Here is a 26,744-nt window from a genome sequence, read left to right as displayed (position 1 = left end):
AAATGTTGAAATGCAGCACAGGTGAAGTTATAGAACAAGTAGAATCTTACGTATACATTGGGGTGAAAGTAACTTAAAATTTCTTATATGTACTGTCCTATTGCAACCTGGGTTCTGGCCAGCTCTTTAAGTAGCTTCCTACTGGCTTTTGCTTCAGCTCAGCCACCTCTTGCTGGAGCTGCGCACCAGGGTGCACCCGCTTACTTCCACCCGTAGTATACGTAGGTATCTTGAAAAGTGCCAATGGCCCCACCAAGAATGAGATTAAAAGGAGATATGCCTTAGACCCAAGTACTGCACAGAAACTGAAGAAGTTGGTGGATGATAAGAGCATTATGTCTGGCATCAGAGAAAATACATCAAAACAGTGTATAGCAGGATTACTCAATCACTGAGAAGCAGCAGCATTAAATGAAATAGATATCAGATGGCTGGAGGCAATAGAGATGAGCTCTTTGGAAGATGATATTTGGGAGGAGGTATTGTCTCAAGACAAAGAAGTTAGAAGGAGAAGATGATGTAAAAGCCGGGTGCAGGACTGGCTACAAATAGAAAAGATTACAATGACGAGGACATTCAGAAGACAAAGGGAATCACGCAAATCCAACAGTGGTCAGTGAGACTTAGAGAACGGCCACTGACTAAGGAACGGGGTGTCATGTACAGGTGGTGGGTCAGAAAACCATGGCAGGCCCCAGGGAAAAGGGGGAAGGGGACCCAGGTCCGCACCCCAGAAAGGGTAGGACCAAGGGCAGAAGAGGCAGGACCTAAGGCAGTCAGCCCTTAGCATGACTCGGAGTGTGGCACTGCCCACTACCCCTCACCAGAGCCTTGCAGAGTGGTGGAGCAGCACTGCTATGGTGTTTCAAAGGGGCCTGAAACTCCAACTGCCACTCTGGACCCCTTTGAAACATTGGGCACCGATGCAACAGCCCCTTTAGCACCCCCACCCCACTGTTGACAGGCCTATATGCAGGGACAGGACCAGGCTGGGCTTAATGAAGGAAAAAACCCATGGCTGGACTGAATGGCCACTCACTACTGCTTCTGTGTCTGCAAAGATGCATTGAGATGAAGCAAGAGAGAGAAATCTTGGAGGGTCACAGCATGATATTAGAGTCCTGACTAAACAAGTAGGGTGCACACTGGGCGCGGGATGGGATAGCTCAGTGGTTTGGGCATGGGCCTGCTAAATCCAGAGTTGTGAGCTCCATCCTGGAGGGGGCTGTTTAGGGATCTGGGGCAAATAGAAAACATCTGTCAGGGATGGTGATAGGTGAATGCAGGAGACTGGACGTGATGACCTCTCAAGATGCCTTCCGGTTCTATTGTTCCCAGATTTGCCTGTTACTCTGGGCTATGCTCATTTATTTGGGGCTACAGTGGGGAGAGGTGAGTAGTTCTACCAGAGTGCTGCTTGTGACACTAGTGTTCCTCAGCAGCTTTACTTCTCCCTTCTGCCAGTTCCCTCCCAATGGAGCTGTTCTGCCCGACCCAGGGTCCACAGGATTCAGTTCTTCCCACCCTGGACTCAGGTGAACACACACACACACAAACACACGCACACACACTGCCAGAGCTCATCTGAGAGGACCAGTTAATCAGCACTTACAAGCTGACACCTTATATGTCCCTGTACTCAGTGGGCTGGATTACACAGCAGTGCCAAGCTGTGGCCCTTAGGTACCCTTGGACTCAGTGGCTGGGTTAAACAGCAGTCTCAGCTGCCACCCTCATATGCCACCCCAGTTCAGCACCCCCTCCCCAGTCCCCACTCTCACAGCCCAATCATTCTACCAGTAACCCACTGGATGGGCAACCCCCCAGAAGTTCTGTGCACCACAGGGATCTTGTAGCTTAGGCAAAAGACGCATTGTTGCAGAGTGAATGGAGAAGCCAAAACAACATCCCTGAGGATGAGTGAGCCAGACAGGAAGAAAAAGAGAGAGAAGCAACCAGTGTAACAATGAAAGTTATTTATTTCTGGGTAGTGAATGTATATTTAACAGTTACAATAGTAAATTAACTAATTACAAACGCCAGGGCTAGCAAATCATAGAACTTATTACATAAGGCAAGGTTAGGAGGCTATGCCCAGAGAGAGAGAGAGAGAGAGAGAGAGAGAGAGAGAGAGAGAGAGAGAGAGTGAGATCTCACCACTCTGTGGAGTTTGACCTGACTGGGGGTCCCAGACAGTGATGGTAGCTGGGGCTCCAGAGGGCAGGAGACAAGCAGAGTCCCCAGCATGATCAAGCAGGAGATGCTGAGGTCTCAATGGAACTGGTGTAGAGTTTAAATCCAGGCATCAGAACAGTTTCTTGAGCAAGGGTATGTGTTTTTGTAGAGACAGAGCAATGGTTCAAAAAGAACACTGGGTTTGCTTATGGTAAACAGAGGCGAGACAACAGAGCGATCATGCCTGGCAATGGGTGATGTTCCTTAAACCAGCTCACAAGGCAACTAGGCAGTTTCAGTATTTTGGGTATCAATACGATCCATTACTAGAATTGGTCTGATTATGACTAATTTGGGTGTGAACAGGCCTGAGTTCATTAGCATTTGGAGCAGAGATTTTCCATCAGACAGTGCTTCTCCGCTTTCAGTATCCCGTAGTTCAGTGTGTTTCCTGCTTTGGAAGAGCTGTTCTCCATTCATTATGCCAATGGAGAGGTCTTCCTGTTCCATGTTCAATGCAGATGAGGCTAGGGGTGTTTCATCAATCCAATTACCCTTGTTGGTAGGATTTAGGTGTGTCCACCCCTGCCAGTTTCAGTGCTTTGTCTTTGATTCAAGCAGAGGCCTGAGGGAAGAGGATCTGTTTTCCATGAGTCTCACTCCCTGGCTCCCCAAGAGCACAGGGCTGACAGGTGGTCATGCTCTGGTCCCCCCAAAACACAGAGCTGGTAGGTAACTCTATGAGGTATGTGTATCTCCATATTTTTATTGAGAAGTCAGGCAAATGGCAGGTATAGTAAGCATTTGGGTCATCTAGGTATATAGTAAATATTTTCATGAGTGACCAACACCGCCGTCCTCGAGCAAGCTGGAATCCCAACCATGCACACCCTCCTCAGGCAGCGTCGACTCCGCTGGCTTGGCCATGTCCACAGGATGAATGATGGAAGGATTCCAAAAGATATCCTGTGTGGTGAGCTAGCCTCTGGCAAAAGACCTCCCGGACGCCCCCAGTTGCACTACAAAGATGTCTGCAAGAGAGACCTCAGAGAGGTAGACATCGAGCTGGACAACTGGGAAGACCTAGCAGACGACCGCAGCAGATGGAGGCAGGGGTTACACAAGGGCCTTCAGAAGGGCGAGATGAAGATCAGACAGCTAGCAGAGGAGAAGCGAGCGCACAGAAAGCACAGCAAGGACTTGCCAGACACCCACTACATCTGCAAGAGATGCAGCAAGGACTGTCACTCTCGTGTGGGTCTACATAGTCACAATAGACGCTGTAAATGAAGTCCTCAACTGAAACTTTAAAGGGTGCGATCCATAGTCTATGCAGACTGAAGGATGCCTACTACTACTACCTCCCTCAGCAATGTCACTTAGCTATACAGCAGAACTCCATCTATTGGAGCTAACTGGGACCAAGACCAGATCGGCTAGTTAGAAATTCAACTGATTTACAGAATGTGAAAGCTTGAGGCTGCGGCGCCATCTAGTGGCCACAGGAGAAAGCGCATCTACTTCTGGACCCCTGTGTCCTGGTGATATGGAGAGTGAGATAGAGGTCTACCGAATCAGCCAACACCTATTAATGTAAACTTTTAAAGGACATTACTGTAGCTGAGTGATTATGGCAGGGACTCATGACTGTGAGGGCAGCCTGGGGGCAGACTGTCATAAAACAGGGCAGACACCCCAAACTATTTATATGTTCTGTCATTAGATTTCACTAACTTAGTCCAGGCCTATGCTAGGGTAGAACACTGATGTGAGATAGGCAACTCCAGCTATGTGAGTTGTGTAGCTGGAGTCGATGTATCTTATGTTGATTTTCTGTGCCATCCCCACAGTAGGAGGTTGATGGGGGAAACTCTCCCATCGACATCTCTCACTTCTTGCCATTGCAAGACACTAACAGGCATTGATGATTACTGCTTTCAGCTGGCTTTGTTGTCCCTCAGTTTCTTGTTGCTGAATGATAACTGAAAGAAGTGCAATATTGACATTGGCACATGAGAGATGCTTGCCCAGGATTGCTCAAAATGAAGAGAAGTAATACATGATGGTCCCCTGTATTTTGACCTTGCTCACCAATAAGCTGAGGAGGACAAGAGGCACAGGAGGAAGGAGTCATGGTCAACAGCCATCTGCCGTACCTGGCAACATCTTTCCTCACTGTAATAGAACTTGTGGTTCAAGGATAGGCCTTATGAACCACCTGAGGCTCCACATTTCCCAAGGAAGATGATCATACCTGGCAACGTGTAATCACAATCACATCACATCATCATACAGCCCCGTTGCGCATTCCAGTCTGTCTCGACACTTCAGACAAGCTGGAGTTAGGGATAAATGGCCACTTATACAAAAGATCACAATATATTCAGGTTGTTCCTGGTTCCAAAAGACCAGTCATGTACCATAGGTCAATTTGTATCTTAGTTCTCGTGCCAATGCTTATAGCTGATCCGTGATAAACTAAATAAAGGTTTATTAATTGGGAAAGAGAAAGGAGAATTATTTAGAGGTTAAAGTAGACACCATATATTACACATGAATTACAAGCTATAGTTCCAAAAGTTGAAAGAGTGATAGTAACTTGTCAGCCCTGAATGTCTGTTTAAAGTAATCCAGACTGTCTCTGGGTCTCTCTGCTTTTGTTTCCTAGCTTCAGCCCTGTGAAAGATGAAAAATCTTCATGTCAGTTAGCTACATACCCTTCTTCCAGAATTTAGACTGATGGGATGAGATTTTCTGCACATATCCTGGTAGGAGTAGTTATCCAAATCTTTCTAATGTGATGTCACACAGTAGGACACTTATTTGGAATAGTTCCCCTTGATGGGCAAGGGAGCTACTCTTCTGGTGTGAGTTCACAAGTTCAGAGCAGGCATTTTTACACATATTACACTGATTTTATATATTACTTTAGGGCAGGAGAGTACAGACTGATGCATGCAGCAACTTAGAAGCATTTTATAAAATCTAACCACTTAGTATATGCTGTTAAGTCTAGCATCTCTGTTAGTACACATGTAACCCAGGGCAGGTCTACACTAGACCTGAAAGTCAATCCTAGGTATGCAATTCCAGCTACAACAATTGTGTAGCTGGAATTGAATTATCTAGGATTAATTTATCTGGCTGTCTCCCATTGGCCTCCCTTACTCCTCGTGATAATGAGAAGTACAGGGGTCTCATGAAATCGAACCCCAGAAGACTGACCCAGAAGGTCCATCTCCCAGTAAGTGCAGATGTATCGTCAGAGACGCAGAGAACACTGAAAAGGGAGAGTGAAATCCGCTCTACTGCCTCAGCTGAGAGTTAATTGGCATTTCAGATCATGCAGTAGAGGCACATGACTGTCGGTTTTAAGGTTTAATCTTAGTTCTTAGTCTCAGGTTTAATCCCTCCTGCCGATGACCCAGGTCTATCGGCGTTATGCACATAATTGAACAGCTATGAATTTGTCCATGCTCAGCTGACAATCAAGAGCTGCACCTGGTTTGCCAGTCTTACTTACTCTTACCTTCTGTTTAATAAGTGGGAGTTTATCCTTGACTCTGTTGTGAGGCAGCTGAGTAAAAGAGCAAATTCCCAGGCTGCAGTCCTGTGACAAAAGTGTTATTTTGTTGAACTGAGCAGTCCCCTTACAAATAGGGACATTGAATTGCTTTTTAGATCACGGCTTGATGCTTTACTGAAACCATTTACATGCACTTATTTACAAGCATTTATTTTGCACCCATCATCATTACGACTGGTCATCACACAACTTGAGACATGCAAGAGCTCAGTCATAGAGACAAAACCCTGTTGTTTGCCCAATTCATCTAAGAACCCATCTAATTTAAACCCAGTGGCTCTTGTAAACTCTTTCGAAAGGTGGCCAGGTTTATACTTTACTGTATTCCTGCAGAAAGTGAGTTCCCAAGTGGGGGCTGTGCTACTGTGAGAGCTTTGCCACTGGCATATATTTGGGCTTGTCTACACTAGCTCCCTCCTTTGAAGGGGGCATGTAAATGAGCCCGGTCTGTGCATAACAATGAGGTGCTGTGCTGCTTATGCAGCCCCTCATTAGCATAATTCCTTCCATGGGAACTTCGAAGTTGCTAACTTTGACGTGTCGGCAAGCTGTATAGCTGCGGGCACTTTGAAGCACCTGCACAACTTTGAAGTTGCCATGGCAGGAATTATGCTAATGAGGTGCTGCATATGCAGCTCAGCACCTCATTGCTATTCACCGCTCGGGCTCCTTTACATGCCCCCTTTGAAGGAGGGGGCTAGTGTAGGCAAGCCCTTTAGGTAATAGTGTTTGAATTGGCGGATTCTGACTTAAAGAAAATGATAGCAGGGTTAGAAATTGCAATGCATAGGATTAAGCTGATTTACAAATAAGCACAAAAATATTAATCCTTAGGTGGATTTTAAAATGGCTCAAAAGCTAAACCTGGAAAATAGCTTTTGAGGCATTGATGGACCATTGTGTGAGCTGAAACATTTTAAAAAATATTACCTTACTCTCGTACAATGAATTGGCTTTTTTAGAGCTGTTTCAGTCAAGCCTTTGAAAATGTAGCAATGCAGTTTTGAAATGTATATATTGGTTTGTGAAATAAAAAAATCATTGTGGAAAGCACAGGCAGTACAATTCAGGTAAGTAGTCATTTTTTAAAAAAAATTGAGCGATAATTTTTTCCAAAAATAATAAAATCCTCAAAATGATCATCTGAATGGTTTGATTTTACGTTCTGTACCACAGAATATCTGCCAAGGTCTGTAAGATCCTGTTGTGTTTTTTAAGAATCTTACCATGTAAGCTTTAGTCCAAAGCAATTTTTACTGCTAAATTCTAAGTATTGAGTTTATAATAGAAAGCCTGTCTCCACCTTACCTACCTAATGTACAAGCTAACCACTGTAATTAGCCCAAATGACAGAGGTATGCGAGATGAGAATTGTATTTCCATTGTTATCATGGTATCTTCCATGAACTTTCAGTGCTGATGAACTAATGGTCTGTTTGGTACCTTTTTGAAGACTTTCTTCTTCTAACTACTTCATCTTAACCTTGGTAGAGCTTCAGTATGAATCCTCACTTCTTCCAACTTTCCTAATCCCTTCATATAATTGAATGGAAATTGAATGTAGAACTTTGGGCAAGCAAAAGCATAATGAAAGATCACCATATAACCTGTACAGAATTAGTACCCTGTAATCTCTCAAGTGGCCTCACACCTGTACCCTGCATTGCTGCTAACAGTGGCAAAGATAATTTATACATTCTTGTCCTAGCTTTTGTCCTCCTTTCTCTGCTCCTTTGCCTCTCCTAATAACTGGAAGCTTGTGAAGGGCTCAGATAATATTTTCCTATGTTCCTGTACAACAGAATAGCTGTGACAAGAGGGACGCCTGGCTTGTCGGCTCTTTCCTGAGATTCAGGGGAGACAGATGGGAAGAGGCCAAGGGGCTGTTGTGATTGATGTCCAAGTGCATTAGCATGAGAGGAGGAACTCCCTGCTTGTCATTCTTCCCCTGCCTGGCGAAAGACCTCACACCACCTAGGCCTAGGTGAACCTGAACACCAGATGTGTGCAACAGCAGCTGCACTGTTAGAAATAAGAGAATGTCTGAACAAGTGCTTGGAGAGGATGCAATGTGCAATGCCTTAACATTAGTAAAGCGCATCATTGGAAACCTGGTGGGACTTGCAGTAATACAAGTTTTACATCTGTATAATGAGAGGAGGGTTAATATCAGTTTATGAATAGCATTCATATTGATTCAAAGGACTTGATTTAGAAATGAATACAGCTGGCTGGAAAAATTAAGATTTTTGTAAAAAAAAAAAACCCTCCAAACAAACCAAAAACTGAAAAAAGTGGTTTCAGTAAAAATCCCTTCAAAATTTAAACATTGAACTCTTTCATATCCAGCTGCCCCAGGACTGCGAGGTTGCTGTACATTCAAATATTCTGGATAATAGGTATACCGAGCAATACAGAACGCTAAAGAAAAACAAGTTTAGATTTTGAGAAGCAAACAAAAATGAATGCAGAGTACTTTATTCACCAACCACATTAGTACTGTACACTGTAAACTTATAGGCTATGTCTACACCACAGATTTTTGTTGACAAAACCAGTTTTTTTTTGACAAAACTCGCGGAGCATCTACACACAAAATGTGTTTTATTGACAGGTTGTGGACAAAACTTGGCACTTGCACTGACAGTGTTCTGCCTCTCCGTGATGAGGAATAATGCCTTTGCCGACGGTTTCTGTCAACAAAACAGCCACGTAGATGCTCTGGCGGCGGGGAGTGGGGGGCCTCTGTAGACAGACAGGGCTTCTGGTTCACCAGGCAGCCCCGTCTGCTTTGCTTCCAGTTGGCTGTTCTGTCGAGAGAGCAGCTGGGCAAACTGGCTGCTCTTTGTTGATGGAGCAGATTGCTTTTTTGATTCGTTTTTGTGTGTGGATGTGATCTGTTGGCAGAAGTTTTACTGGAAGATCTCTTCCAACAGTAACTTCTATCGACAGATGGCTGCAGTGCAGATGTAATCATACCATATTTGCTGTTTTTATTTGTATTTACATTTACTATGCTGTACTCATGGAAAACATAAGTAAAATGCTGGTTATTTGAGAGATCCAGGTGGTAGAATGCTGGATATAAAAGAGTTTACTGTATTTATATTTTGAAGTGTGTCAGCCTGTGCTCTATGTGATCTAGAACTCTTCTTAAACTGTAAGAGCTACAACCATGAAATCTGGTATGCAGCTTCCTCTTACCCTAACGTAAATCAAGGTCAGGATTCGGTTGTGCCTGGAAAGTGGGAAGTGATGCATATCCCGCAGTGTTCCAGAACATGGAAGGGGACCACTGGCGGCAACCGCAGCAGGAAAACGGTGGCTGTAGGACCCTGCTGGCCTCCAGACAGGAAAGTGTCCCCCTGCCCAACCCTCTGCCCTCCTAGTGCTTAACTACAGCTCTGCACAGGAGGACCCTTGTTCTCTCCCCACAATTCGCTCCTCCCGTGGAGACACTGGGGCCAGGAACAGTGTTTCATGCTTGTTCACAGCCCTGCCCTGCCCCCCCTCAGCGTGGGGCTGTGAACAAGCATGAAACCCTGTTGCTGGTCCCCACGCCTGCACCTCTCACTGGGGCTGGGGAAAAGCAGAATGGCCCTGGCCCTGCTCTGCCCTGTCCCTCAGCACCTCTCTCTGGTGCCAGGGCAAAGTGGCCCAGCCCCACTCCTGCAGATTTATTGAGGGATGAGGAAGGCCCAACAGAGACCGGGCCTGGAGCTGCAGCCTGGCCCAGGCCACCCTTCTTAGGACAGACATGGAACCATGAATCATGGCCCAAACTGGTTCTCCACAAGGACAGGTGAGGGGTGGGGCTGGGAGCTGCCTCCCTGGGGACAGCTGGGGAGCTGGAGCAGTGGCCCAAATCATCCCACCCTTCTGAGGTCATGTCATTGGGGCTGGAACCCATGGCCTGATCGGCTAGGCGGGGGAAAGGGCTTGAAGCCACAGTCTAGCTCATTCCCTGCTCTCCAAGAAGATCCCAGTGTTGGGAAATGTCAACCCATCTTGGCCCCCAGAGAAGATACCAGATTCAGGAACTGAGCCATGCCCTGTCCCCAGAAAAGTCACGAGGGGGCTGCAGAGACACTGAGGCTGAGCACTGCAGCCCTGGCTGTCACCCTGGGCCAGTGACACCTTTCCCACTGCGAGAGAACCCAGAAATCCCTGCCCCCATAATTCCCGGCCCTGTGCCCTGGGCCCCTTGCTCAACTCTTCCACTTCCACCCTAAGCTCCTCACATACCCAACCCGGCACCCTCCACTCTCTTCCGTCTGCCCTCACCCTCTGCCCTCACTCCTGCACTCTCCACCCCAGCATCAGCCCCCTCCCATCTTTCAGAGCCTCACCCCTCACTTCTGTCCCCCACGCCCTGGCCACAGCCCCCCACATAACCCCCGGTCCTGAGCTCCCCCACCCAAACCAACCTCCTGCCCTGATTTCTGCTCCCACCACTCCCTTCACTGAGTCCCGTCATTCCACTCCCTTCACTGAGTCCTGTCATTTAAATAAAACCTGTATATTGTCCTTCTAATTAAAACACATTACTTCAGTTAAGGACCTAAGCAAGGCTAAGTATATCTGGTGGTAAATCATAAACAAAAACTTATTTTCATTGAAGTGCTTTTTGTGGGACGGGTGAATAAATATTTCCCAACTGGCTTTAGAACGGAACTTAGTATTCTTTCTTTCTCTGCCCCCATGTCTTGTCCATTTAAGTCCCGATCCTGTACATGAGCTTTGGGGGGTCTCTAACAGGCATAGGGGAAAGCAGGAAGGTCCAAATTTGCTTTTCGGTCTCACCAGTATGAATTTGGAAAAACTGGGCCTGATTTCAGTCTCTTCTACACTAGTGTTACAGGAATACCATTGAATTCCATAGTTACTTGGATTTACATCAACAAAATGAGAGAGAAATCAAAGTCCCAAGGATGGATTTTGGCCTTAAGTGAAGTAATCTGCAAACGTGTCAGAAGTTTCAGATCAGAGTGGAAAAATAAACATTCATTTTACAATTGTTTCACCTCATCACAATTCCAAGAGTCACAGAAACACGAAGTTACTTTTTAAAACATTCTGACTTGAATCCTATACAATGGACTGTAGTAATTAGTCAACTGCCTGCTGTGGTGGGATTACAGTGAGATTGCCAGTACAGGGCTGCAATTAGGGTTCTTTTAACAGTGGGAACTCAACTTCACATGAACTGAGAGAAAATGCAGGGAGAACATCTACCGATCCATTGTTCTTAAACGCAGCCAGCCTCCTTGTAGTTGGAGGTTATAAATAGGGAGACCAGAGAGAGGGCTGTCAGATTTCTCTGAAGTGCAAAGCGAGGTGACTCTGAAAGAAAGTATAACTGGTGATAATAAGGGTGCCTAGATAGGAACACACAGTACCTAAGTTTGCTTTAGGAACAAAAGAAAACTTGTTTTTAGAGATCAATGTGAAATGTATTGTCCCCTCACCAATTTTCCTTTTGTGAGTAGAAGCAGAAATTAGACAGGTCCCCTACTTTACTGTAGATCAATAAATAGAAGGCCATAAAAAAGAATCAGAACAGCAAATCATTGTCTCTCCAAAGCCAAATAACTTGTTTTTACCCCTGAGGTAATTCTGCACCTCTACACGTGTGTGGAATATTAGAAACCCAGATGTGGTTCTCCTGCCTTCACTTCAGCTACCTGCCAAATGCATCCAAGATCACTTATGCACACCTCATTCAAAAGTGGAGGAGTCAGGGGCACTTTTGTATTTGTACATTGTTATGGGCTGTAGAGTAAAATATACCACGAATGTAAAATGGCAGTGCTATTACGCATACAAATGGCATGGCCTATGCTTTTTGGAAGACACCTTTACGTATGACCAGGTTACAGCTAGTTTTATTGCTGTTACTGTATTTGTAACTTTATTTAGAACTGTAGAGGACACGTGTGCAGTTATTAATTATTAATGTCTATTCATTACTCAAAGTCTGTATGTTCTAGCCCTTTGAGGGTGCTTCAGTATAGCTCTCAACCTACCATGGATGAAATTTGTACCACTAGCCTTTCAAAAGTGGGGTGTTTGGGATTTGTGTATAAATCATAGCTGGTAGAGAGGAAGGCTGATGATGCAATTAAAGCTCATAATAGTGGACCTGCAGTCCTGGATTAAATTCCCAGCAGTGATATGGTCTTACGTGGTTCTGGGCCATCTCTCAGAGCCTCTGTTTCTCATCTGTACAATAGAGTTAATACTACTGTTCTCTTTCTTGACTAATTAATTTGAAAGGCCTTTGGAACAAGACAAGATTGTCTTTTCCCGTGTGCAAGTAAAGCACATAGTGCAAGCGACCCAATTCTCAAATGCTGTTCCTCTATAAATAAAAACTGATGCATTCTTCTGCCAGTCTGTGCTCCAGTCACTATACAAAGGATTCACTGGGAGCTGAACTCCCTGAAGACAATAATTGCACTAAAATGAATGGGACTGTTTGTGTTTGTTACCCAAGAAAGGTCTGCCCCTTGACAGGGAATTGAACACCAGCGCCAGGTATAATATTTTGCCTCTGGAATTCTCCCTCTGCTTTATCTTATTTTCTTTCTTTCTCCATCCATCCATCATCGTTAATAGCCTTGAGCATTTGAAAAAATAATCTGTAATACACTGGCCATAAAGGACAAATGGCTAATGCTTTAATTATCTGGGGTCAGGAAAGCTAAGCCATCGATTACAGAGAATGAAGGAGCCCTCTTTGGCTTCTTCATTACAATTCTGTGTCTTGTCTGATAATCCTATATTCTGATTAGCTCTGAAGGTCTTCTGGCATATGCCAATTCCAGGTGGGATTTTGGCCGGACTAACAACAATGCCGTCGGAGATTTCAAAGCCAGGGGAGCCATTCTGATTATCTGGACTGATTTCCTGCATCACACAGAGCAAGGGATTTCACTCAGTAATTCCTGAATCAGGTTCACGTTTTGTGGCATCCACTGAAGGAAAACTGGTGTTTGCTTTCCCTACCTATGTCAGTATAACTAAATCACTCACGGATATAGATTTTCCAGACCTCTGAGCGATGTAGTTATATTGATCAAACTCCCAGTATAGACAGTGCTATGTGGATGGGAGGAGCTTCTTCCATCAACATATCTGTCTCCTCTTGGGGAGGTGAAGTACCCATGCTGGTGGGAGAAGTTCTCCTGTTGATGTCAGGAGCAAACTCCACCTAAGTGTGACAGTCCTTTTAATAGGTAGGAGGTTTAAAACCAACCAAAGGAAGCATTTCTTCATGCAATGCACAGTCAACCCATGGAACTCCTTGCCAGAAGATGTTGTGAAGATCAGGACTTTAGCAGGGTTCGAAAAGGAGCTGGACAAATTCATGGAGGCTAGGTCTATCAATGGCTATTAGCCAGGATGGGTAGCAATGGCATCCCAAACCTCTGTTTGTCAGAAGCTGGGAAGATCACTTGTTCTACTCATCCCTCTGAGACACCTGGCGTTGGCCACTGTCGGAAGACGGAACACTGGGCTAGATGGACCTGTGGTTTGACCCAGTATATCCGTTATTAGATTCTAGTGCCTGGGTGAAAAGCATTTGGTGTGTTCTTTAAAATAAACTGGATAAATTTGTTTGGCATGCAGTAATTCTGCTCTCCCCAGTTCCACACCAGATCTATTGTAAATTTTACATCCTTGTATCATTTTTAAATTAACAGCCATTAATTTAGTGTACCCAATTAGTATTAAAATAGCTTTACTTTCTTTCTGCAGTTCATGAAGCCCCTGATCTTTCAGCTCCATGGCACTCTAACAACATCCATAAGGCTCTCTACACAGGCATATGGGGTTGCCTGCATGGAGTTAATTGTAGGATCAAGCTTACAGGGTCAAAGGATTGTGTTCACTCATTGCTACCTTTCCTCTTTTGGTGGAATTCAGCCAGCAAAAATGCCTACATACAATTGCAGATCAACTCAGAAAACAGTGTATGTAGAATTTAGGCAATGCATCGTCATTTGGTAGGCTCTGGGATGAATTTTACATTAAGCTAGTGTCCAGTGGGCCCCATACCATAGGTTAAAATATAAGAACCAATAAATCAAGACAAGAACAAATGGGAGTGAGGAGTATGATTTCAATTACATATTCAGCATCTTGGAGATGACAGAGTATCATTTTGGCATTTTAGTAGGGTAGCATAAAACCTAAAAGCAAGATGTGTCACTTTGTACATGGACTCAGCTGAGACCAATATACCCTGAGGAGTACGTTATCCTGCTTCAAAGTCATTCCCAAGTAAACAGCAGCTGCAATATGGTACTTTTCTGGTACATAAATAAATCCTTTACAATGCTACATAGCGTACTTTTTTCCTGTATTACACTGGCTTTGGAAAACAGTATTGAAACCTTTCCAAGAGCTGGTTGCACATTGGTTCAAAGCAATCTACTTATATCACCCTAAAGACTCTGATTAGACAGGATCCAAAGAGTTGGTCTTAAGGATCCGTGCAAATCCCTCTACCCTGGCCCATCTCCAGCCCATGGAAGGAGATTAACACAGCTAGAATCATCACGAAGATGGACTTTTTATAGTCTTGTCTCTCTGTACTAGTTGCTTGATGATCTGCTACTCTGTTTGAGCAATTGTTTCAGGCTCCAAACAAGACATCTCAAAAATTAGGCTGGCCTTCCTCCTGGGTCACAATATCCTGCGAGGTCTATTCATTACCTCAGGATAAATCCACCCATGTGATTGGGACACTCTTGGCCTTCCTTGCAACTTTTAGAATACAAAGTGAGAAGAAGTGTGGTGAGGGGAAAAGAACAAAAAGGGGAATTTTTTCAGGATAAATGACCATAGTCTGGTTCTAAATTGTCAGAATACAACGGCAACATGCCCCTGGGATCACTGTATTCAGGTTGATAGCTGGATCAGCAGGTGAAAGGGGGAAGGATTAGTCTACAAACTAGGGCAGTGTTTCCCAAAGGGTGTTCCACAGAACCGTGGGGTTCCACGAAGTGAAATAAGGGTTCTGTGAGAAAATGCCATTGCAGCAACATTTTATTATGTACAATAATAACTAATATTTAAGCACTTATGATTTTTAGCAAAAACCATTTTCATTCATATTTGTCACGCTGTGTCCCTCTGTAGTGCCAGCTTAGCCAGAGCATGGGGACGATGATGTCCCTACTCTATGCTGTGCATGCAGTCGGTGCGATTGCCTGTTACATACCACCGTAAATCCCCGTACTCACTCTCAGGAAGCGTGGATCATTTTGGGGCATCTTATGTCAAGAATTTTCAGCTTTATCAAGATGTGCAATCCATCAGTTGTTACCCTTTGCCAGCACATACTTGAGCAAAACTGGCTTCTCGAATTACGCAGCAACGAAAACAAAATACAGAAATTGACTGAATGCTGTGCCAGACATGCAAATCCAACTTTCCAGTATTAAACCAAATATAAAAAGAATTTGCCAATAAAAGAACAACCCACTCCTCTAAAGGAAAACTGCCAATGTAATGCATATTAGTTTGTGAGCTTTATTTTTTGTAAAGATTAAGTGTGATTTTTGTTTTTAAATATCTGTAATTAAACTAAATGTTGATCTCATGACCTTGTTTAGCATTTGTTTATTATTATCCTTACTTATTTGTGGTCCCCTTTTTCAGCTCCATATGTAAGAGTCTTATTGGGGTTCCACAAAATTATCTCAAATTTAAAAGGGTTCTGTGACCAAATAAAACTGTGAAACACTGAGCTAGGGAAACACTGAGAATCATGGCAGAAGCCTCCATTTATATTTGAAACAGGCATTCATGTGAAAAGTCTATGTTGTACATGAAATGAGCTTTGGTAGAGGATTTGGTGCTATTTTTATGCCCTTGAATTTATAAAATATATTGGGAAAATGGCAGAAGTTTTTTCCAAATACAGTAGAATCCACTTTAATAAACTCAACCCTAGATAAAAGTAGCATGAAATCTCTCAGTTGTTGTTTTGCATTGCAGAGTTAAGCTGCAATTCCAGTTCAGTGAACTATGTCTTGAGTGCTACGAGGGGCCATTCACAACTACAGAACAAATAAATTCCCCCCCAAGAAACTGTAATAAAACTAGAAAATTGTGGCATGGCTTTCGATTACATCCAAAGCACTGGTCCTGCCAGGCTTTAGCTCACTGGGCAAGGTACTACACAGCTTTGGCTCCCATTGAATTAGCTAATGTGGGCATCTCATACTCAGAATTCAGGCATGGCAATGATCTATTGGAGGGAGTCCTCTGGGTGTTGTTAAAAATCCCCCAGCATTTTCACGGAAAGAATGAGTTTTTTTCTCTCTCTGATGTTCATTTTCTCCCTCTGGATACTGCTGCAAATGATCAGGAAAAAAAATCTTATAAAGAGCAGCTTGTTTGGAAAGCAGCAGATTGCAATGAGTGTCAAATAGCTGCAAAACATATTCCTGGAGACAGATGCCTCTTATCTGGTTCTCCAAAGTGTGTGTGTGTGTGTGTATGTGTGCATACACATTTATAGTCTTCCAAATACACTGGCCAACCTTACACTCTGATTACACCTTATTATTCATTGTACTGTGTGTCTTTTTTCAGCAACAAAGAATAAACACTCCTGCAGGCACACATTTAATCTGCCTTTATCGAGTGCCGCTGCTTCCCTCCTTGGTTCTGGTGGAAAGACAGCCTATTGTCTTTCAGTGGGAAAACCAATGAATAGATTCTGCAGTGCCTTGCCTCTCTGCAAATGGGCATCCCTGTTGTCTGGGGTTTGACATGAACAAAGGGACCAAGCATGCAAAACGTTGGGTCACGGGTGCTCTGTGCCTCCAAGCAAATGCTCCACACTGTTGCACAGCTGGGCCGTATGGGGGAGCAGAGTTTTGATAGGGGCCCCTTGTTAAAAGAAGAAGGTGTCTGAGGACAGAACCACTTTTTTTCTCTTCTCAGTTCTGGCTCCCATTCCCCATAGAACCATAGAATCACAGGGATGGAAGAGACCTCAGGAGGTCATCCAGACCAACCCCCTGCCCAAAGTAGGATCAACCCTAACTAAATTATCCCAGCCAGGACTTTGTCAAGCTGGAACTTAAAAAAACCTCTAGGGATGGAGATCCCACCACCCCTCTAGGTAACGCATTCCAGTGCTTCACCACTTTCCTGGGGAAATAGTTTTTCTTAATATGCAACCTAGACCTCCCTCACTATAACTTGAGACCATTGTTCTGCCATCTCTCACTATTGAGAACAGCCTCTCTCCATCCTCTTTCGAGCTCCCCTTCAGGAATTTGAAGGCTGCTATTAAATCACTCCTCAGTCTATTCTACTGCAAACTAAATAAGCTCAACTCCCTCAGCCTCTCCTTGTAGGTGTCCCACTCACACTATTAACATAAGAACATAAGAACATAAGAACATAAGAACATAACATAAGAATGGCCATACTGGGTCAGACCAAAGGTCCATCAAGCCCAGCATCCCATCTGCCGACGGTGGCCAATGCCAGGTGCCCCAGAGAAGGAGAACAGAAGACAAGTGATTTATCTCCTGCCATCCATCTCCTGCCCTTGTTATGAAGGCTAGGGCACCATACTTTATCCCTGGCTAATAGCCATTTATGGACCTGACCTGCAAAAATTTATCAAGCTCTTTTTTAAACCCTAATAGAGTCCTGGCCTTCACAGCCTCCTCGGGCAAGGAGTTCCACAGGTTGACTGTGCGCTGTGTGAAGAAAAATTTCCTTTTATTAGTTTTGAACCTACTACCCATCAATTTCATTTGGTGTCCCCTAGTTCTTGTATTATGGGAAAAGGTAAATAATTTTTCTATATTCACTTTCTCCACACCATTCATGATTTTATATACCTCTATCATATCGCCCCTCAATCGCCTCTTTTCCAAACTGAAAAGTCCCAGTCTCTCTAGCCTCTCCCCATATGGGACCCTTTCCAAGCCCCTAATCATCTTAGTCGCCCTTTTCTGAACCTTTTCTAATGCCAATATATCTTTTTTGAGGTGAGGAGACCACATCTGCACGCAGTACTCGAGATGTGGGCGTACCATAGTTTTATATAGGGGAAGTATGATATCTTTTGTCTTATTATCGATCCCTTTTTTAATAATTCCTAACATCCTATTTGCCTTACTAACTGCCGCTGCACACTGCGTGGATGTCTTCAGAGAACTATCCACTATAACTCCAAGATCCCTTTCCTGATCTGTCGTAGCTAAATTTGACCCCATCATGTAGTACGTGTAATTTGGGTTATTTTTTCCAACATGCATTACCTTACACTTACCCACATTAAATTTCATTTGCCATTTTGCTGCCCAATCACTCAGTTTGCTGAGATCTCCTTGTAGTTCTTCACAATCCCTTTTGCTTTTGACTGTCCTGAACAACTTGGTGTCATCTGCAAACTTTGCCACCTCACTGCTTACCTCATTTTCTAGATCATTGATGAACAAGTTGAACAGGATCGGTCCCAGGACTGAGCCCTGGGGAACACCACTAGTTACCCCCCTCCATTGTGAAAATTTACCATTTATTTATGCTGGAGAAACCGTGATGGAAACAGGACTCTCCTGTGCTTTAGTTGATACAGTTGCACACAGGCGTTCTGAGGAAAGACAATGAGCACCATTTCCTCTATGCAGATTCTTCACTGCCTCTCCCTAACTTCCCACACCACTTTTCCAGTCTGCTGGGAAAGTGCCTGGGCCAACAGATGGTAAGCGGTGTTTTGTATTCCTCCCTTCTTCTGTCACTTCTGACTTCACACACAATAGTAGTGCTCATGAAGGCAGATTAAACTTTATAGACATGGGTCATGGGACATTCTTGAGCTACTGATCATTCTCAGGTATATAATGCAGCATGCATGTCTCATGCACATCTCTTGCAATTTGCTGGAGAAAGGAGCTGTATCTCCTACTAGTTACAGGAGTGCTTATTCCAGGGTTGAATTTGGCCTTGTGTTTGCAGGAGCTAAGCACAATATGAAAGCTTCAGCATATGAGCTGAATTTGCATGTGTCTTATGCCTCTGAGCCACCCTGAAATAAATGCTCAGCCAAACTTGTCACAAAATTACTATATAGGCTGCTGACAAATACAGCACATTGTTGCTACCACTAGTTGGTGGGAGCACAAAATGTTTCAACAAGCTATATAATGTAAAACTAGATACTTTAACATTCTGTCTTTAATGTTGTCTTTTAGACACTTACATCTGTCACTTGATGTCAAATTAATGGCTAGAAAGAGAGAGGTTTCTGAGTGATGCCTTTAAAAAAAATAAAAATTCCAGGCTGATTATACCTCCATCAGTGCTGGGTTGAGATTACTTTCAAGGCAATTTCAAACACTTCTCAGTAGCTCATTCAAATTCTACAGTTACTTAAAGATTTTGGCTCCAAGGGGCACCCTCAGAGGGGAGCATTTGGTGACAGACTTCCCTGTTCTACCAGGAAGGAGGGCTCAGCTCAACTGTCTCTCCAGGACCTGGGCAGTGTACAACTGGGATTGCTAGTTTTTCTACCCCACCCAGTGGTGCAGGTCCATTTCCCTCTTCCCTCTCTTCCATCCTGGTTGGCAGCCAGTTTATGCAGCCCAGGGTGCCGGCTAGGCCTCCCATGCTTCAATTCCTTGGTGAGGTACTGACTGGTTAACCAAAGGAAATGCAGGAAGCCATGACGCCTGGGGGCAGGCAGTGAAGCTTGTTAGCTCAAATTCCTTAGAAATCCCTTATTAACATAGTAACTGAGCATCTCGAAATTATTAATGTATTGATCCTTCCAAGCCCCACCCCCACAGAGAAGTCTCATTATACCCATTTCACGCCTGGGGAAGGAAGGAACAGAAAGGTAATGTGATATACCCAACGTTACATGGGAAATCAGGTGCTGGATGGAATTTAACTTGTGTTTATCAGGGCCAAAGTTAACATCCTAACCAGTGGATCACCTGTCTACTTTACAATCTACTGAAGCCAATGGATTAGTGAGCAGGAGCCGATGATGGTCTCTCAAGACAAATCTTCAGGTTATCATGGTGTTTCCTCCTGAGAATATTCTCTCCTGTTGTGAGATTTGCTCTCTTGTGACTATCAAGTCCAATATTAGATGACTGTATGGCTCTCCAGGAAATAGAGGAAATATTGAGGCACAGAAACCATGAGTTCTGTACCTTATTCTTCACCGTTTTGAACCTCACAATAGAATCATAGAATCATAGAACAACAGAGCTGGAAGAGACCTAAAAAAGCCATTGAGTCCAGCCCCCTGCTCTAAGCAGGACCAAACCCATCCGATCAGCCCCGCCAGGGCTTTGTCAAGCTAAGAATTAAACACTTCCAGGGATGGAGACTCCACTGCTTCCCTGGCTAGACCATTCCAGTGCTTCACCACCCTCCTAGAGAAAAAGCTTTTCCTAATGTTCAACCTGGACCTTCCCAACTGCAACTTGAGACCATTGTTCCATGTTCTGCCATCCGTGACCACTGTGAACAGCCTCTCTCCAGCCTCTTTGCAGCCTCCCTTCAGTAAGTTGAAGGCTGTTATCAAGTCCCCCCTCAGTCTTCTCTTTTCAGACTAAACAATCCCAATTCCCTCAACCTTTCTTCATAGGTCATATGCTCCAGCCCCCTAATTATTTTGGTCGCCCTCCGCTGGACCCTCTTCAGTGTATCCACATCCTTCCTATAACTGGGGGCTCAGAACTGGACACAGTGCTCCAGATGCGGCCGCACCAAAGCCGAATAAAGAGGAATAATCACTTCTCTGGATCTACAGGCAACACTCCTCTTGATGCAACCTAATATGCCATCAGCTTTCTTGGCTACAATGACACACTGTTGACTCATGTCCAGCTTCTCATCCACTACAACTCCCAGGTCCTTTTCTGCAGAACTACTACAAAGCGAGTCAGACCCCAGCCTGTAACAATGCTTGGGATTCTTCTGGCCCAAGCGCAGGACTCTGCACTTGTTCTTATTGAACCTCATCAGATTTCTTGCAGCGCAGTCTTCCAATTTGTCTAAGTCAGTCTGGACCCTGTCCCTACCCTCCAGCATAACTACCTCTCCCCCTAGCTTAGTGTCATCCGCAAACTTGCTGAGGGTGCAATCCAACCCCTCATCCACATCATTGATAAATACATTGAACAGAACAGGACCCACAACAGAACCTTGGGGAACTCCACTAGAAACCAACTGCCATCCCGACATTGAGCCATTGATCACTACCGTCTGGGCCCGACCTTCTAGCCAGTTTTCTATCCTTCTTACTGCCCATTTATCCAATCCACATTCCTTTAACTTGCCGACAAGAATATTGTGGGAGACCGTATCAAAAGCTTTGCTAAAGTCAAGATAAATCACATCCATTGATTTTCCCCTATCCACAGAGCCGCTTATCTCATCATAGAAACTAATCAGATTGGTCAGGCATGATTTGCCCTTCATGAATCCATGCTGACTATTCCTGATCACTCTCCCCTCCTCCAAGTGCCTCAAAATGACTTCCTTGAGGAGCCCTTCCATGATTTTTACAGGGACTGATGTAAGACTGACCAGCCTATAGTTCCCTGGATCGTCCTTCTTCCCTTTTTTAAAGACGGGCACTACATTTGCCTTTTTCCAATCACAATAAAAAGGTCTGGTTCCAACTTGGGCAAACATTTGCGTTTACTCTTATTTAATCACAGCCATTTTCATTTTCCCTTTTGAAAAGCACTGAAAGTAGGGACTTACAAAAGAAATACTAAGCTACAACTGTAGCAGTGCAGAAATTATACTGGTCTGTAGTTCAGTGCAGTACTTTGTGTGTGCTGTCAAATATTTGACTGTTAGTATATGCTTGACATTAATTTTGTTGAAACGTGTGTGTCTGCAAGTTGAAATACTTCATTTAGAGAAAACAGATTTGTTTCTAGTTAATTGTAGCCTGAACAGATGTACGGGAGCAACACTGCAGATCATGTTAGATGGTTTTTCACAGCTCTGGAAATACACTTGGGTAATTGTATAGCCACCTGCAGTTGTGCAGATGAAAACCTCTCTGCTCCAGCTGTAACACTCACAAAAAGCTCTGCTGTCCTTCACAGAAGCAGGTCCAGGTTTCAGAGAAGGAAGAACTTGAACAGCTTGAGCTGTTTTCACTCTTGGATTCACATTGCCGGTTGTCCCTGCAAACTAGCTCTCAGGTTCACATTGCCTTGCAACCTTTTTATGGCTGTAACAAGCAGAAGCAAAGTAACAGCTAAACTATTTAAATCAGAATAGACTGCTGAACATAAATGATCAGCCATGGGACCCTGCTGCATATGCAACACCTGCTGTGATGTGGGATATTTGTAGGATTCTGTCTTGTGTTTATGTAAATAAAGAGATTAATTAGATTTTATTTGAGGACTACGAAAAACCTGTGTATGCTCAGCTCTCAGGTTCTCTGCTGTGCTTTTAACCCTGGCAATATGAGTCACTGTTTCATGACGCAACCAACAGTGCAGTAACATTTATGTCTGTGCGATGCGCAGTCTTATCTGACTGAAATTAAGCAGGTTGGAAAATGGGATGATTCTGGAATATTCAATCTGACTTGGAAATAAATTGGAAATTAAAAGTGGGCACACAAAATACTTCCAGCATTGAAGGTGGTGGTGCCCAACCTTCTCCTATCACTCCCCAACTTTCCAGTCATAGTATCTGTTTGTGTCCCCTCACAAATACGTGCACAGTTGGCCCAGCAGAGGAGCTTGGTGTTAACAAGGAGCTCAGAACAGAACTGGGGATGGGGGAGGACCTGGGGCAAGAGGCAGAGCTAGGCTGGGGGCGGAGCAGGGGGCAGAGTGGAGCTGTGACTGAGGGCAGAGTGGGGCTGGGTGGCATGCCCTCTTCACTCCCTGTGGGGATTGGTCCTGGCTTCACTGCCTGTCCCCTGAATGTTTCTCCATGGCCCACTCAGCAAGCATGCCCCACAGTTTGCAGACCACTGATTTAAAGTCTTACCCTGTTCCTCCTAAAATCAATGACAAAGTTCCCACTGATTTCAGTGGAAGCAAAACTGTATGATTCATGGTCTCATTTGAAGTTGCTATGAATTTTTCTATAGATTTCAGTTGCATTTGTGACAGGTCATTATATGACAGGAACAACCAAGAAGTGATAGGAGGAGCCAATAGATCTGGTGGCTTTTTACTAAATTCTGAGATCCTAGGATTTTTTGTTTTGAACTCACTGTGCAGGTTTTGGCATTTTAAAAATATATAGAAGCTGTTTGGTGGAATGCAGGAGAATGGGACATTATCTTAGGTGTTCTCTGTGGTTGGGGAATGTGGTTGACAACTTAGATATTAGGGACAACAATTACGCAGAGCATTTTATAACTGCTATTTGACTGGCCATTTTAGTTGCATACATAGCTCAGACACCACTGGGGGCTGCAGGCAAAGGTCTCCCATAAAGCTTCCTAGATGCACACCCTGTCCCTGTGTGCTTGGCGGGCTGGAGCTGCACCAGCTGATCGTAGGTGCTTCCGCTGTTTGGCCCCCACTCCAGGATGAAGGCCAAACCTGACCCTCCACCAGATTGTGGAGGGTGCAGCAGGCAGCCATGACATGGGGGACATTCTCCTCCCCTCCATGTCCAGCCATGCCAGGAGGCAATGGAATTGAGCCTTCAGGTGCCCGAAGGTGCACTCAGCCAGGTAGTGTAACCCATTTGAGGCAGAACTGATCCTGGGTGGGGTCCGGCTGCCCACTGTAGGGCCTCACGAGCCACGACATTAGTGGGTAGGCCGTATCCCCCACCATGCACAATGGCATGTTCGCATCCTCAATGGCCAGCTCCTGGTGGGGGACATAGGTGCCCCCTTCCATCCTCTGGCACCGGCCAGAGTTGCGGAACACCCTGGCTTTGTGAGCCCAGCCTGACCAGCCAACACAGAAGCCCAGGAACTCTCTGTGGTGGTCCACTAGGGTCTGCAGCACAACGGAGTATTGTCCTTTTAGGTTTAGGTACCATGCTGCTCTGTGGTCCGGGGCCCAGATGGGGATGTGGGCCCTGCTGATCACCCCAAAACAACTGGGAAGCTGAAGGTGTTGAAGCCAGCCATGATGGGGTCCAGCTCATTCAGGCACACAAGTCTCCAGAGCAGGAGTGTGTTAAAGGCCCACACTACCTGTGAAGGGAGGAGACCAGGCACACATGTTAGAGATGGGGGGAGAGAGCACCTCTGGGTCCCAGTGGGCTCCCCTGGCCCTTCCCATATTCTCCTCCCCTGATCTCTCTGGGCACCTGCTCTGGGAGGCCGCCCCCAGCAGAAGGGTTGTCTGAGGATGTGGCGGCCTGTCCTCCGGGGATGGGGTTTTGGTCCCTAACTCCTCCCTTCTCACACTCCTGCCCCTGCCTCCTGTGGCTCCTCCTTGTGCGGAACCTGCCCACGACCCACCCTACCTCCTCCTCTCTCCCTCTCCCCCTTGCAGGGCCTCTGGCCTGGGAGTGCCTTACCTGAATTACTGTGGCCCCGACGGTTGCTCGTGGAGTGGTAGCTGTTGGGGATAACCAGCTTCTACAAGGCAAGGGTGACCCACTTCTTGAGGGGGATGGTGAGCTGCATGGTGATGTCCTGTTGTTGGAGAGTGGGGGCGAGCCAGCTGCAGAACTCCATGAAGGTTTCCTTGCGCATCCAGAAATTCTGGAGCTGCTGCTGGTCATCCCATTGTCCCAAAACTAGCTGGTCCCACCAATTGGAGTGGGTGGGGTACCTCCAGACCCACCTGAGAACCTGAAGAAATGAGGGCGGGCGGGCAATGGGGGCACTGCAGGCATACTCAGCGGGCCAGGCTCGTCTCCCCAGATGTACTGGAAGACAGTCAAGCATGATCACTGGCACTGCACTGGCATGCTTGCGGTCAGGAAAGAACTGGATCCCTCATAGCTGACTAGGGAGCCCTGCAGCAGCTTTGGTTTCCCTTAAGGAGGTCGGCAAGCCTCAGCATGGGCAGGGAATGTGGGTCAGGGAGGCCCTTTTAAGAGTGAGCCTGCCCAAAGGACCTGCAAGTGCTTGCTGTCCATGCAACCCTGTCTTCCAGAGGTTTTGGACCAATCCTCTCGAGAAAGAGGCCAGAGTGTGTGGCCGCTTTCTGTCAACAGAGCAGATCGCTTTTTCAATCTGCTTCTATGTGCAGATGCAATCTGTCAATGGAAGTTTTGTCAGGAAATCACTTCCGACAGCTGCTTCTGTTGACAGATTGCTATAGTGTAGACATAGCCCATGAGCTGATTGTTTGATGGTTAGGTAAGACACTCATTCAGTGTTAAGCTCAATAACATTGGCATAAATATGCAGGGATTCCAGTGACTTTGTAATGACATTAATCCAAATTTACACCGGTGTAATTAAGCTCATAATTTAGTTTATATTTAAAACTGAAAAAAACAATGCACTGGATTCTCCTCCTGCTTATGCTGATTTTACACTCTAGTGACTGTAATGGAGATAGTTTTGTTTTACACTGGTGTGATTTCAGAATCAGACCCAGTGCTTTGAATTATTCGTATAACCGGACTTCAATGAGGGCCTGATCCTGCAGTCACTGAGGTTAATTGGAATCTTCCCAGTGACTTCAGAGGCACCAGGACAGGGTCCTAAGGAGTGTTGCATGAACTAGGTCTTTTTGTGTTTGCAAGAAATAAAACTGAAAGTTTCCTTCTCAGAAGAGCAGAATGCTTGATTCTTCTCATGTGCGCCAGCTAAGCACAGCTGGAATTTCATTAACATCATCTCCTCAACAGATGGTGCTGATAGGAACAAAAGAGTCACCAGGTAATAGAGCCCATTTTTACAAAGATTTGCATGAATATAATACAACACTGTTGGCCCCAGATTCTCACTGTTGTAACTGAGACAAGAACTAGGCCCACAGTATCTAGCTGTGTCATCTTGTAATATTTATTTCAAATCCTATTGTCCCTTTGTGCTACAAGAATTGACTGGTTAAGTAGATTTTGTTGTTCATATAAGAGCAAGAAATATTTAAAGCCCTAATGTGCCACAAACCCGACCCCCCCAAAAAAAATTAAAAAAGTACACCAAAACATTGGAGTCACTAATTGTATTATAATTCCAGAATGTAAAATCCGATTTGAATAAATGAAGAAATATATTAGATTTCTGTTATAAACCATGCATACATGTGTATGCTTTAATTCTTCTCAAATATGGTTTGAAATAAACTGACTTGCATTCACCGACCTTGCCTGGGATAATCTCTGTGCGTATGTGGGTAGGTTATATATTATTTTTAAAATTAATTTTCCAAGCAGAACGCAGGCAAAGAACATAAATCAAACAAATCATAACATATGGGCAAAATGTGATATAAAAATAGTAATTTAGCTCCATCTAGCTGATAAACAGAGATCTCAAGTGGAAGGCGATAGTGTAGGCAGAAAACAATTCAATCTAATTCTAAACACAATAGCTTCATAAATTTAAATAGTACAGACCATAAAACCATTCTCCAGTGTACTTATGGTGAAATTCAGCCTTGTCCATTTGCACCCTGCAGGGAATTTTCAGAGAAGTGAGTGAAAATTAATTGCCTAACTCCTATTTGTCTATTGAAATTCTTACCCTACAGATAAACTCTTTGATCCTTTTGAACAGAATCTGAGTAGGACTTGAGTGGTGTGTGAAGCCTGCTTTCGTCCTCTCTACAGTCCTAATTTTCAGTCTTCTGTACCACCAAGAATAGACGAGTTGGGTAGGTTTTTGTTTGGATGTCAGTTCTGTTGCCTGTCATCAGTGGCTGAAAAGGCAGTTTCACAAATAATCTGACTGAAAACTTTAGATAACTTCCAACTAGTCTTTTACAACCATTTGCCCCGATCACAGGTGTTAGGATAGGAAACCGCCACATGGGAAAGGAAAGGCTTAAAGAGTGGCTCTGTGGTTACATGCCTCCACACC

The sequence above is a fragment of the Carettochelys insculpta genome, chromosome 2, assembly GCF_033958435.1.
Source record: "Carettochelys insculpta isolate YL-2023 chromosome 2, ASM3395843v1, whole genome shotgun sequence".
NCBI classification, from domain to species: domain Eukaryota; kingdom Metazoa; phylum Chordata; order Testudines; family Carettochelyidae; genus Carettochelys; species Carettochelys insculpta.
This window is presented reverse-complemented; position numbering follows the sequence as displayed.